This window comes from Mustela putorius, unplaced genomic scaffold (genome assembly GCF_011764305.1).
Source record: "Mustela putorius furo isolate JIRA1106 unplaced genomic scaffold, ASM1176430v1.1 tig00000095_pilon_pilon_pilon, whole genome shotgun sequence".
Lineage (NCBI taxonomy): Eukaryota > Metazoa > Chordata > Mammalia > Carnivora > Mustelidae > Mustela > Mustela putorius.
Window position 1 is genome coordinate 6,086,554 of NW_025421280.1, and position 14,783 is coordinate 6,101,336.

The 14,783-nt window shown below is 36.9% G+C and overlaps 1 protein-coding gene across 2 annotated transcripts in view; it reads left to right on the top strand.

Moving 5' to 3' along the window:
* The window catches only part of SUCLG2 (succinate-CoA ligase GDP-forming subunit beta), a 267,081-nt gene that overhangs the window by 50,459 nt on the left and 201,839 nt on the right, over positions 1-14,783 (top strand). The gene's annotated exons all lie outside the window — the stretch shown is intronic.

The window sequence follows — 14,783 nt, forward strand, 5'->3', positions numbered from 1 at the left end:
ACCCTTTCATCTAGTTTTCTTTATCTGTGGGTTAGAGGCTGGGAGAAATACCGGCGAATGGTGTCGAGTGTCAAAGAAAAGGCCACAGCAGGGGAAGGCAGGAAAGATGTTTGGCATCCTTATTGAATGAAGCCTCTAGAACATGGAGAAAGTTCTTCAGTGACTGGAGGAGAAGAAGGAGAAGCACATGCATTTGGAAGCCAGGCTGGCTTTGTGTCAGGGTTTTGCCCTCCCATTTACCAGCTCTGTAACTTTGTAGTAGTGCCTTTTTCTTCTTGTGCTTCAGTTTCCTTATCTAGAAATCAAGGCTAATGTGTTATTCCTCAAGTACTGTCGTGAGCCTTTAAGGGGGACTGTTCATTGCTATGTGATAGAAAATCTAATTAATTTCCCAATTATAGATTGAGAAATTAGGAATCTGATCCTGCTATTTTTTCCTGAATATTCCTTCTGGTGGTATATAGACTCTCTTTACTGCCAGTCTGGTTTAGCACTGACCAGTAGAAATAGAACGTGAGCCACATAAGTATTTAACAGTTTTCGAGGTCACTTTAAGAGAACTAAAAATAAATGGGTGAAATTAATTTTAGTAATATATTTTGTTTGCCCCACTATATCCAAACTGTTATTTCAACATGTAATTAATGTAAAACAGTTATCAGTCGGATAGTGTACATCTGGTTTCTGTCCTACTCTTCAGGATTCTGGTTTGTATTTTACATTTCCAGCCCATCTCATGTCACACTAGCCACATTTCAGGAGCTCGATGGATACATGGGGCTAGTGGCTACCATACTGGACAACATAGATCTGGACAATAGAAGGATGTACATGTGTATTCTTTGCCTGGAGCCTTGGAGAGCAGTTGCTTCCCACTAGAAATAAAGAATGCAACATCTGCTAACTGCCCTTGCCCGGAAGCTGTAGCAAAACTTTGAGTGCAAGATAGAGACAGGCTCCATATTTCAATCTCCCAATTTTCTAAACTCTTTTAGGAGTAAGCAATGAGGTACTTCAGCCAGTAGTTGTTCTTTATCTCCCTTACAGAGTTCCCCCAGGTGCTTATATGCCAGATCCTTTCTGTGTTGTGTTGGTTGAAATGCATGTTTATTCTTCCTTTCAACAAATATTTATCGATTGTTAGTCACATGTATTAGGCACCATGGCTATAGCTATGGAAGGTAAGAGAGCCCTCTTTCTTTTTAGAACTTACATTCTAGAAGGAAATTAATTTGTAATTTTCAGATGCTAAATGTAGAAATCGAGAGTGACTTATAGTTTAAGAAATGGAAATTGGTTTCATTTTCAAAGACTATCAAAATTGGTTTTCATGGTGGGAAAAAAAAAAAAAACAGTAAAATTCAACCTACACCTGGATGAGAGCTCCTCTGTGCAGTGTGGGAATAGACTCAGTAAAGGTTAGTATTCCAGCCTTTTTACATGAAAGGATCATTTTTGTTTTATACTCCTGTGGTTTAGGGAATGGGTAATGAGAACAAAGAAATGTAAAGTTCAAGTCGTCTTTGGTCTTCATTTTCCCCATTATTTCCACAAATGTGCTGACATACTAGTATTCCAGGTCCAAGAGTCCCTAAGGGAATTCTGGAAGCCAACTGATTACTGCCCCTCCCCATTTAGGCATAGCACAGCACCGGAGGGCTTATCTTTCAGATTTTCAAGGGAGATTTGAATTTACTGAGCTAATTGGCTTCTTAGTCACTGGTTTGTTTTATAAGCATTTATTTAGCCACTGCCTTGTGGTTGGGTATTGTGTACTGTGCTTGTAAGATGGAATTTTTGCTCTGCAGGATTTAACAAGGTGGCATTTATATGCTGGGGCCCCAGTGAAGGAAGGGGAAAGACACAGGCAATAAAGCAAGTTTAAATAGAAGTAAAGCTAAAGCTAAAAACATTAAACTTTTCAAAAAGCCATTTTGGTACTGGAGCAAGGGTTTTAAGAAAATCAGTGGATAAAAGGATTGAGATTAACCCAGTTGTGTCTCTATCTTGACTCATGCATACCTGTGATACTTATTGATGAGGTATGGCCATGGGAGTGCCTCTCTGATCGTGTTTAGAGCAGAAAGGGAATTTAAGAATTAACCCAAGTCCCTCATTTCCTGAATGAATGAGTAATCCTCTTACTCAGTGAGGAGTTTTGGAGGAAGGAAGGTCTCCTTGCTTTTGTTGTATAATAGACAGATTTGATCAGAGGGAATATTTAAAGTATCCGAAGAAGAGATGGTGCCAAGTTTAGTTGGTTACAAAGGGAACGAGTAGATTGTAAATATAAAAGTCACTGAGATTGGCTAGTGAGAACAAAACTAGAAGAATCTGGCAAAACTTCGCAGTGTTGACCTGCTTATTGCTATAAGACGGACAAGAAACAATAGCACAAGTTTTACTAAACAGATTTGATGTTAAGATTAAAGCTGAATCACATGTGTATCTGATTGCCTTAAAAATGGGACATCTGTCCACAATTATATTTTAAAGGACAAAAATTATATACAAAGATAATATGTTTAACGTGTGATAAGTGTGATATAAGAATTTATTGCTATCATCATCATTGTCAGCATATGATTCCAAGGGATTCGTAGCTGTCATGATCCAAATTTATAGACAAATCAGAGACATGTGAGAATCAGTACTTTGTGGACCATGTGTTAAGAGAGTTCGTTTTTTTAATGTGAGAAGCTTGTAAATGATTGAAATGCATTTGTTTACCTTTCTACTTTATTCATATTTGGATGTGTTTGAAATATTGAAATACAATGATATATTTAAAATATTTTGAAAGCGATTGTTAGTATTAGTCATGCCTATGTTTTCCAGGATTCTCTGTTTCTTTGTGTCTGAACCCACATTCCTGGTTGCCTCTGGACCACCTGTTTACGGCTTTCTCCACTTCTCCTGGCCCAAATAGAATTTGTCATCTCCCAGTTGCTCCAGACTTTCTCTCCTTATCTCCCCCTACTTACCCATCTGAGATTCCTCCAGTGATCTTTTTTTCCCCCTCTAATTTTCTGTTTGTTTGTTTTTTAAAGATTATTTATTTATTTATTTGATAGACAGAGATCACAAGCAGGCAGAGAGGCAGGCAGAGAGAGGGGAAGGGGAAGGAGTCGCTCGATTCTAGGACCCTGGGATCATGACCTGAGCCGATGACAGAGGCTTTAACCCACTGAGCCACCCAGGCGCCCCCTATTTTTCTGTTTTAATTCCAGTTAGTTAATATACAGTGTTGTATTACCTTCCGGTGTATGGTATAGTGACTCAGCACTTCCATACATCAACTGCTGCTCATCACGACAGGTTCATCCCTTAATCCCAACACCTATTTAGCCCGTTCCCCTCTGGTAACCATTAATTTATTCTCTGTCATTAAGAGTCCATTTCTTGACTTGTCTCTATCTCTTTTTTTCCTCTTTTGCTCACTTGTTTTGTTTCTTAAATTCCACACATGAGTGAGATCATACAGTATTTGTCTTTCTCTAACTTAGTTCGATTAGCATGATGACATTCTAGCTCCATTCATGTCCTTGCAAATCACAAGTTTTCATTCTTTTTTATGGGTGAATAATATTCCATTATATATCTATTATCTATACATCTATATCTATGCACACGCACATGCACCCACATCTTTTTTATCCATTCGTCAATGGATGGACACTTGGGCTGCTTCCATATCTTAGGTATTGTAAGTAATGCTGCAGTAAACTAAGGAGTGCATGTATCCCTTTGAATTAGTATTTTTGTATTCTTTGGGTAAATACCCAGTACTGCAACTTCTGGACCAACTGGTAGTTCTACTTTTAACTTTTTGAGATACCTCCGTACTGTTTTCCACAGTAGCTGCATTAGTTTGTGTTCCCGCCTACAGCACACAAGGATTCCTTTTTCTCCACATCCTCAGCAACACTTGTTGTTTCTTGTGTTTTTGGTTTTAGCCACTCTGACAAGTGTGAGGTTATAACTCGCTGTGGTTTTGATTTGTATTTCCTTGATGCTAAGTGATGATGAGTATCTGGTCTGTATGTCTTCTTTGGAAAAATATGTATTCATGTCTGCCCATTTTTCATTTGGATTATTTGTGTTCTAGTACTGAGTCAAGTTCTTTATATATTTTGGATACTAACCCTTTATTGGATATGTCATTTGCAAGTATCTTCTCCCATTTCATAGGTTGCCTTTTAGTTTTGTTGATTGTTTTCTTCACTGTGTAGAAGCTTTTTATTTTTATGTAGTTCCAAAGTTTTATTTTTGCCTTTGTGTTTCCCTGTCCTCAGAAGTTATATCTAGACATAGCTATGCCCAGCATCAGAGAAGTTGCTGCCTATGTTCTCTTCTAAGATTTTTATGGTTTCAGGTCTCACATTTAGATTTTTAATCCATTTTGGATTTATTTTTGTGTATGGTGTAAAATGGTAGTCTAGTTTCATTCTTTTGCATGTTGCTGTCCAGTTTTCCCAACACCATTTGTTGAAGAATCTATCTTTTTTTCACTTGATACTCTTTCCGGTTTTGTTATAGATTAACTGAACATCTAGCTGTGGGTTCGTTTCTGAGTTTTCTACTCTGTTCTGTTAATCTATGTGTCTGTTTTTGTGCCAGTAGTATACTATTTTGATCAGTATATTTTTGTAATGTATCTTGAAATCTGGAATTGTGATGCCTCCAACTTCGCTATTCTTTTTAAAGATTATTTTGACTATAAGGTGTCTTTTGTGATTTCATACAGATTTTAGAATTGTTCAAGTTCTGCGAAAAATGTTGTTGGTATTTTGATGGGGATTTCATTAAATTTGTAGATTGCTTTGAATAGTATAGACTTTTTTCTTTAAGTATAGACATTTTAACAATATTTATTCTAATCTATGAATGTGGAATATCTTTCCATTTCTTGGTGTTGTCTCCAATTTCTTTCATCAGTGTTTTATATTTTTCAGAGTGTAACTCTTTGACCTCTTTGATTAGGTTTATTCCTGGGTATCTTATTGGTGCAACTATAAATGGGAATGTTTTCTTAACTTCTCTATCTGCTGCTTCTTTATTGGTGTGTAGAAATGCAACAGATTTCTGTACATTGATATTGTGTCCTACAACTTCACTGAATTCATGTGTCAGTTTTAGTAGTTTTTTGGTGGAGTCTTAGGTTTTCTGTATATAGTATCATATCATCAGCAAATAGTGGAAGTTTTACTTCTTCCTTACTGATTTGAATGCATTTTATTTCTTTTTGTTGTCTGATTGCTGTGGCTAGGACTTCCAGTGCTATGTTGAATAGAAGTGGTGAATGTGGAGATCCTTTTCTTATTTCTGACCTTAGGAGAAAAGCCCTCAGTTTTCCCCTATTGATGATGATGATAGTTGTGGGTTTTTCATATATGGCCTTTTTTATGTTGAAGTATGGTCCCTCTAAAGCTACTTTGTTGAGGGTTTTTTTTTTTTTTTATCATGAATAGATGTTGTAGTTGGTCAGATGCTCTTTCTGCATCTATTTAAATGATCGTATGGTACTTAGCCTTTCTCTTGTTGATGTGATATATCATGTTGATTGATTTATGAATATTGAACTGCCCTTGCAGCTCAGGAATAAATCCCACTTGATTGTGGTGACTGACTTTTTAAAATGTACTGTTGAAGTTTGTTTGCTAGTGTTTTTATTAAGTGTTTTTGCAATTGCGTTCATCAAGGATATTAGCCTATGGTTCTCTTTTGTGGTGATGTCTTTATCTGATTTTGGTATCAGGATAATGCTGGCTTCATAGAACACATTCTGAAATTTTCTTTCCTTTTCTGTTTTTTAGAATAGTTTGAGAAGAATAAGTATTAACTTTCCTTTAACTCTGGTAGAATTTGCCTTAAAGCCATCTGGTTCTGAACTTTTGTTCATTGTTTTTTATTTTTGTTGTTTTGTTTTGTTTTTGTTACTGATTCAGTTACTTTGCTGGTTATCCATCTGTTGACATTTTCTATTTCTTCCTTTTTTTCCTTCCCCCATAGGTTATATGTTTCTTGGAATTTATCCATTTCTTCTACATTGTCTAGTTTGTTAGCATGTAATTTTCCATAATATTCCCTTATAATCCTTTGTATTTCTGTGGTGTTGGTTACTGTGTTTTCTCTTTCATTTGTGGTTTTGTTTGAGTTCTCTCTCTTTTTGGGTTTTTGATTAATCTGACTGACTAAAGGTTTATTAATTCTGTTGATCTTTTCAAAGAACTAGCTGTTTCATCAATCTATTATATTTTTTAAATTCTATATCATTTATTTCCACTCTTACCATTATCATTTCCTTCCTTCTGCTGATTTGGGGTTTTGTTTGTTGTTTTTTTTCTAGCTTCTTTAAGGTATATTGAGATTTTCTTTGCTTCTTGAGGTAGGCCTGTGTTGCTATAAACTTCTTTCTTAGATCTGCTTTTGCTGCATCCTAAAGGTTTTGCACCATTGTGTTTTCATTTTCATTTGTTTCCCTGCACTTTTAAATTTTTTTCTTTATTTCCTGGTTGATCCATTCATTGTTTAGTAGAATGTTATTTAACTTCCATGTATTTGTGGTCTTTTCATATTTTTTCTTGTTGTTGACTTCTAGTTTCACACCATCGTAGTCAGAAAAGATGCATGGTATGACTTCATTCTTGAATTTGTTGAGGGTTGTTTTATGGACCAATATGTGATCTCATCTGGAGAATGTCCCATGTGCACTTGACAAGAATGTGTATTCTGCTGTTTTATGATGGAATGTTCTGAATATATCTGTTAAATCCATCCATTCCATGTTTCATTCAAAGCCATTGTTTCCTTATTGATTTTCTCTTTGGATGATCTGTCCATTAATGTATGTGAAATGTTAAAATCCCGTACTATTATTACATTATTATCAATTTGTTCCTTTATGTTTTTATTAACTATTTGGGTGCTTCTGTGTTGGGTGCATAAATATGCACAATTGTTATATCCTCTTGTTGGATTTCCCCCTTATTTTTATCTAGTGTCTATCTTTGTCTCTTGTACAGTCTTTATTTTAATGTCTGTTTTGTCTGATAAAAATATTGCTACTCTGGCTTTCTATTGACATCCATTTGCATGATATTTCTCTGTCCCTCGTTTCAATTTTCAAGTATCTTTAGGTCTAAAATGAGTCTCTTTTAGAGAACATAGAGACAAGTCTTGCTTTTTTATCCATTACGTTACCCGCTGTCTTTTCATCAGTGTTCAATCTATTTACATTCAAAGTAATCAGTGGAAAGGTTTTTTTATGTTATTTTATTATTTGGTGGTTGTTTCTGAAGAATTTCTCTGATCCTTCTTTTTTTCTCTTTCATGTCTTGCTGATTTTCTTTAGTGATATATTTGGATTTCTTTCCCTTTATTCTTTGCATATTTATTGGTGTTTTTTTGATATATGGTTACCGTTAGGTCTGTATGTAACCTCTTCTGCATATAGCAGTCTAGATTAAGTTGATGGTTGTTTAAGTGTGAGCCCTTGCTTTATTCCTCTCTTCCCCACATGTTAGGTATATAGTGTCATATTTTTTATCCCTTTATTTTGTGAGTTCCTTGATTGATTCTTTACAGAAGTATTCATTTTTATTGCTTTTGTGTTTCCAATCTTTATACTGTCACTCTGGTCTCTCCTTCCCACTTAAATAATCCCTTTAGTATTTCTTGTAGGGCTGGCTTTGGTAGTCATAAATTCCTTTAATTTTTGATTGTCTGGGAAACTCTTTACCTCTCCTCCTATTCTGACTGATAGCCTTGCTGGATATTCTTGGTTGCACATTTTTTTTCCCCTTTTAGCGATTTGAATGTATCATGCCACTTCCTTCTAGCTTAGAAAGTTTTTGGTTGAAAAATCTCCTTGGGTTTCCCTTGTAAGTTACTGTCTTCTTTTTTTTTTATCTTGCTGCTTTTAAATTTTTTTCTGTATCAGTGTATTTTGCCAGTTTAATTACAATATGTCCTAATGTGGGTCTGTTTTGGCTGATTTTGATGGGAGTTCTCTGTGCATCTTAAGTTTGTGTAACTGTTTCCTTCCCCAGAGTAGGGAATTTTTCAGCTATTATTTTTATATATTTTATATATTATATAATTTTTCAGATCCACTTCTCCCCCATTTTCTCTCTCTCCTTTGGGACTCCTGTAATACAAATGTTATTATCTTAAGTGGTATCCCTGAGTTCCCTAAGTCTATTCTAGTTTTGCATAATTATTTTTTCTCTCTTTTGTTCAGCTTGATTACTTTCCATTACTCTTTGAGGTCACTAATTTTTCCTCTGCTTCCATCCAACTGTTCATTCCATCAAATGTGTTTCTCATTTCACTTTATTTCTGCTGTTATTCCTTATCTCTGTGTTAAGGTCTTATTTATGTCTTCCACTCTTTTCTCAAGTCCAGGGCGTATACTTGTGATCACTACTTTAAATTCTTCATCAGGCCTGTTACAGATCTCTGGCTATGGTCTTGTCCTGTTCTTCTTTTGGGATAGATTTCTCTGTCTTCTTATATCCTCTAAGTCTCTGTGCCTATTTCACTGTGTTAAGAATGTCAGCTACTTCACCTCTTCCTGAGGGTAATGGTCTTGTGAGGATGATATCCATAGTGCCTTGTCATATAGTGTCTCCTGTTTCTGACGGTCTGGAGCTTCTGGAAGTTTCTCCAACATGTGCTGTGTGTTCTCTGCTGTTTTGTTCTCGCTGCTTTATTCTCTAGTCCAGTTGTCTGCAGAGACTCTTTTTTGACTGTTGTGGGCAGTGTTTGGTCCTTGGCCTGAATGTGGTAAGTTTTAACTAGGTGTGCTGTGGTCTACATCTGAAATGAGACCTGTTGTTGTTGCCACCAGAACCAAGGTTCTGCAAACCTCCTGGGTTGGGAGATTCATTGTGGGCAGGGGTTTGTGACAGTCTTCTTAGGAGGGGGCCTGCTGCATTGGGGAGGGCAGACCAGGAAGGGCGGTTCTGCTAGAATGCAGGGCTATGGGCAGGGGAGCATGGCCAGGGCTTGGTGCAAGCAAGGTTAGTAGCAAGTGTTTGCACTGTGCTGTTCCCACAGGTGGCCCTGTGCTTATGCTGAGGAGTGGGGGAGGAAGATGGCACCCACCGGCTCCCCTGTTTTCAGAGGAGTCTCTCCACAAATGCTGCCCCTCTGGGACATGCTCTAAGATGAAGAATTAACCTCCCCAATGTGTGCTCCAGGTGCCCTTCAGATCGCTGTTCCCATGCTGTGTGTCTGTGGTCTGTTTGCCTGGCCCCTTCTCCAGGAGCAGCCCCCAATGTCCTATGAGCTATCTCAGAGTCAAGCATGCTGACCTTCAAAATTCTAGGCTTCAAGCCCCACTGGTTGAAAGCACCCATGAAATTTGGGCTTTCTCATCCAAATTAGCTCTCTCAAGCTAATTTCCTAAGGGATCCGCCTTCCCTGTGTGTTCTGCTGTGTGCTAGTCTATTTCTTGCCCCCTCTGCAGCTACGGCTCCCCTCCACAGTGGTCACAATCTATTTCTCTCCCAGGCAGTGTCTCTGCAAGTCCTACCCTCCTCGGTGTGGCCTCCTTTCTACCCTCAGTTGTGGAGTTTGTTCTGCCGGTCCTCAAATAGATTCTTGTGGTATTTAGGATGATATAATAATTATCTAGTTGTTTTTGTGGATCAACACAAGCCTAGAAACCTCTTCCTTTGACACCATCTTCCATTCCTTCCCTAAATATTGCCACTGTTAGTATAGTGTTGTTATTTTGCTAAGCAAGGAGATAGGTAGGGGTAAGGTTAAAAACTTGCTGAAGTTGTACAGCTAATAAATGACAAAGATAGGATTCTACCCAGCTAGATTAGATTTAATCTCCTCCCCAAGCAGTTTCCTCTTTGCTAACTCAATGATGATATTCTTGGGAGATTTTTATGTGTGAGTCAGCATGTTGAAGTTGGAAAATGCATATTAATAAAATTAGAAGATTGAATTAAAACTAGATGTGGCAGGTTCTAAGGCACAATTTATAGAAACTGTGTAATCTGCAGATATTTTCTTAATGATTCATTTTGTTGTATCTCTTTGGGCAGTAGAATGTTTTGCCATATAGTTATGGAAAGCTTGTTCATTTGAGCATTTGTTTGAAATGGGTAATTCAAACCTTTTTGTGAAACACAATTCATAATGATAAGATATTGAGTGAGAGTCTCATTTTCTTGCATAGAAAATAGACTTATGTCTGATTGAGAGAGTATATCTGCTTTGGTGAATTAAGTTTTTAATATGTGGATAGTATTTAGTTCTGCAGCAGTTTGTATGAACTACCTTTTGTAATCATTTTTTAAGGAGGGCATTGTGCCCCTTGCATAGAATTTTCTCAGAAGGTTTATTAATTACACTTTCATCCCCTATGGATTAGATTTAATGTATATAATCAATAGATAATTAGGAATACCTACTGTATGCATAACCAATCTTTACGTTGCCTTTCACTTCTTTTTAGAGATGAATGAAACAATGTGTCTATCGTGTAACTTGAAAGCTTGTCTTAATGGAGTAATTGCATATAAGTATAGATGAAACGTATCTAGGACTACTACCTTTTAGTTTTAGGAATCTGCGTAATTAATTATTCCAATCATGTTGATGTGAGACTCTCAACATTTGATTAAGCAAGAAGATTGTAATGCAAAAACTCATAGTTTTATTTTTTGCCAGGAAAGAAATTGAAATATGAATGGGAAAATTAATCTTCTCTGAGCTAATGACATGCATCCTAAAGTGGAGATAAGGAGCTTTTATTGAACTTGGTTAACTTTGGATTGCTTTCAGCTACAACATGTTTCCATTTGTCAATATGATAACTTATTCTTTGAATTTTATATAATCACATCCTAAAGCCTGGTGAATTACTTACAGCATTAAGGAATTGTATTTTATATAAAAAGGAAACTGCTGCCCATTGACTACTGATTGACATGCACTATTAATCCTATAGGCAATTAAATACATGGCAAACCTTGATTTTGTGGCTTTGCCATATCACATTATATGGTGAAGATTTTGCAAAAGATCTCATGTCCTTTGTGCTGAGATGATGGTCACGATTGTCTTATAAGGACAGGTGAGGATAACATTGATTTCTGTGTAATAAGTCTTCCATTTTACCTTCATATCTGCTGTCCGTTTTTTTGAATGTGAAATCAGGACTGCAAAGGAACAAGAGTCATGGCATGTGTGGCCCATCAGAGTTTGAATCAGTGTCTGCTTTCTAGGAGTCATGGTGGTGTCCTCATGAGATAGGTGGTTTCCATGGTGAGATTTGACTGCTAGACCCCTTTGATGCCTTCCTATTTTCTGAGACTGATTCTCCTCTCTCCTAGGTGCACCTCCCCAATATATTTTCTGCAGTTTATGTCATACTTATTTCAGTTAATTTTTTTTGCCTTCTGCTAGAACTCTTTAACTCATCCAGACAAAAAGTGCTTAGCAGATCCTGAGACATAATAAATGCTCAATAAATATTATTGTTACTCAGAAAATGATCACTTGCTCATAGTCATGTTTACTTATGATCAGTAAAGAAACACTTTAATTGACATTAAAGGCTTTCCTTAACTGTCTTTATGAAGAGAGGAACCCATTCAACAATTTGTAGCTTTTAGTATTATTTTCTATTATACATATTTTTCCAAAAAGATGCCCTGTTTTATAAAATGTCCCTTTTCTTCTTGAGTCTGCAAATATACATGGACTTCTCTGGTCATCTCCTTAGAATTTCTCTGTGCTAGAGCATCTTTTCCCGAATTGTCCTGTGATGTTCACTGAGTAGAAGCAGCAGGAGGCCTCTAGAGTGCATAAGACAGGCTGTGAGCAGGCAGGCTTTGTGGAAGTGCATATGGTTTCTTCTCAGTTTCCTGAGAAACTAATGAGAATGGCACTTTGAAAGTCAATGCCTCAACTTGAATATTGGCAGTATAGTCAAGCAAGGATTAATTATTCTCCTCACATATTAACCAGTACACAATAATAGTGATGTCATTTAACCTCTGGCCTCTTGCCATGTGCCTGGCATCATGTTGAGCCTTCAGTAAGTATGATCTCATGTAATCTTCATTTAAACCAGAGGAAAAGGTTTTCTTTTAGGGACTGTTTCTGAATAGCATCAGATCTCCACATGCCCATGATTGTGTATCCACGGTAACTGACATAATTTCACTTTCTGTTTTCTCAGTGTGTCGTTAATGGAGTTATTTATTAACTTGTTTCTTAGAGCTACCTCATTGTAAATGAACAAAGAAGTTATGTTGCCACATGGTCTCATTTTCCAAGATTTTCCTGTGAATTATTGTTCCCTGGGGTCTCTCACTCACCCAGTGTACAGCTTGGTAGCTCTGAATGTCCAGAGTGTGGTTTATAGGGTCATAAGTGTGGAACAGCTTTGCCTGGGCTAAGTGGGCATAGGAACTAGCTCTGTATAATCTGTCTGTCTAGATATAGTGGCCTTTTTAATGAAATCTTACATGTAAACAGACAAATCTCTTCTAATTATAAAAATAATGTGCTCAATTATTTTGATTTAAAAAAATACAGGAAAGTACAAAGATATAAAAACCTCCTCACACCCCGTTATCCAGAGGGAACCTGCCTTAATATTAATATATTTCCCTCCATTTTTCTTATGCACTCATTCATTCATTTAGCCAGCAACATTAATTCCTGTGTACATACACACATAAACATAATTGAGAGACAGTGTTTGTTTTAAAGTTTGGAAACATACAGTGCATACAGTTTTTGTACATTATACCATGAACCTAACCCAAGTTTTAAGTTTTTATTTTCTTTTAAACAAACAAACACTGTTTTAATGGTTCTATGGTAATTCCCAGATTAGCTATGTTATTTCTTATTGTGATTTAGTTGGATTATTTTTTTCTGTTTCAGCATCTTAGATGATGCTAGCTCCTGTAACCCATAAATTGTCAAATTCCCATTAGTTTTATACAATAAAGGGATTATTTCTTAATCATGTAGAAGTCCATCGTGGTCTTCTCGGTTTGCCTCTAAGTGCCAACTCACAGATCGAGCCTCCTGTCATTCTGCCCTGCTCTCTTTACCACGTGGTTCCCAGACATGACCTGGCAATTGTGTTCGTTCCCGCCACTTAACAGGTGAGAAGAGCATGACCAGTTCCATGTCGGGATTTTGCATGGACCACGTTGTTTCAGCTCCCATTGTTTTGGCTAAAGTTCCTCAAGCAATCACAGTGAAGAGTGGGAAGAGAGACTGGGAGGTGGAGTCTCAAGGCACACTTAGGAAGAGGGGGGAATGGATTTGGTGATCACGTAGCATTCTCTGCAGCATTTAGAATTTGGAGGAAAATTGTCCCTCTGCTTCCTGGCTTAGACTGAACCTGGCCTGTGCAGTCAGAACAGACCTCTCCCCTCCGGCTCTGTTTTGATTACTTCAGCCATACGGACTTGACTGTAAATTCGAGGATAAGAACACATACTTCAAGGAATGATTTAGATTAAAAAAAAAACATGGAAATGTAGCACATGCCTTCTACAAATGAGGCACTCCCCAATTTTCTTTCTTATTTTCTTCCTTTATTTTTGGTCTGAATGAGCACATGTTCTGAGGTATAATAAAAAGAATATAATAACCGTTATTAAAAACATCAACAGTGGATCAAAAATAAAAATGCTCAGTGATTTTGCAATACTACCCAAGTGTTAAACTATATTTAGTGTACAGCTTGCCAGCTGATTTGAAAATGAATATATTACTCTTGTGCTGTTGGTTGATGGGAGATGGTGGTATATATGAAATCAAAAGTTGTATAATTTTGAAAGAAAATGTAAACCATTCTTTTTTTACAGTACAAGAGAATAAATATTACCTAAGGAATTATGCTTTTAAGATGCTACGCTATTCCCTAAGGTGGTTGTTACAGAAGCTGGCAATGTTTAACAGATGTTCATAAATAGTACTAAGGTTCCACTTGAGTTTTCTAGGTTACTTACAAAAAAGTCAGGAAATGAATTGAAAAAGTTTAAAATCTGTATTGCTTGATCTACCTTAGAATGAAAACCAGATGAGCAACAAGCTACCTCAATTATGTTTTTTTTTTTTTTTATTACTTTTATTCGACATTGAACAAGCTAAGGGATTTGTTGAGTCTGTTGTTCTTTCAAATTAAATGTGGGCCAAGTATTAGGATATTTTTTGTCTTCAGGCTTTTATTTGAGGGAATATACCAGTCACTTCAGTATGGGGAGAAAGAAGCAGATGGGATGTGGATAACAGGGAAAAATAACAGTGCTGAAAGTATTTGATACGCAAAACTCAAACTGTTCCCAGTCTTCAGGTGCTAGATGTAGCACTGAAAAACAGCTTCACATAAATATATATTTTCTTTATAGATAACCTACACATAAGCATCATAAACATGAGAAAAGCCAGATCCCTTCAGAGCTTTCCTCTTTCCCAGAATTCCTTACTATGCTTCCCTGTTCAGTGGATTCAGGTGAAGCTCATATGGCCACTTGTGTTTGACATGGTCTCTCTTTCCCCCACTGTCCCCTTCTTTGTGCTTGTTTTCTGTTGTGTGGCCATATCACTTTTTTCCTACCTTTGTCTGTGTTCTTTCCTCCACAGAGTACCTTCTAACTCAGTGATTCCTCTGGAGTTGGTGTTAAGTACACACTCTGAGCTCGCCCCATCCTAACTGTGTGGCTGGAGGCAAGTGACTTAACCTCTAGAATCCTTCATTTCCCCATCTGTAAAATGGGTTTATTCATAATACT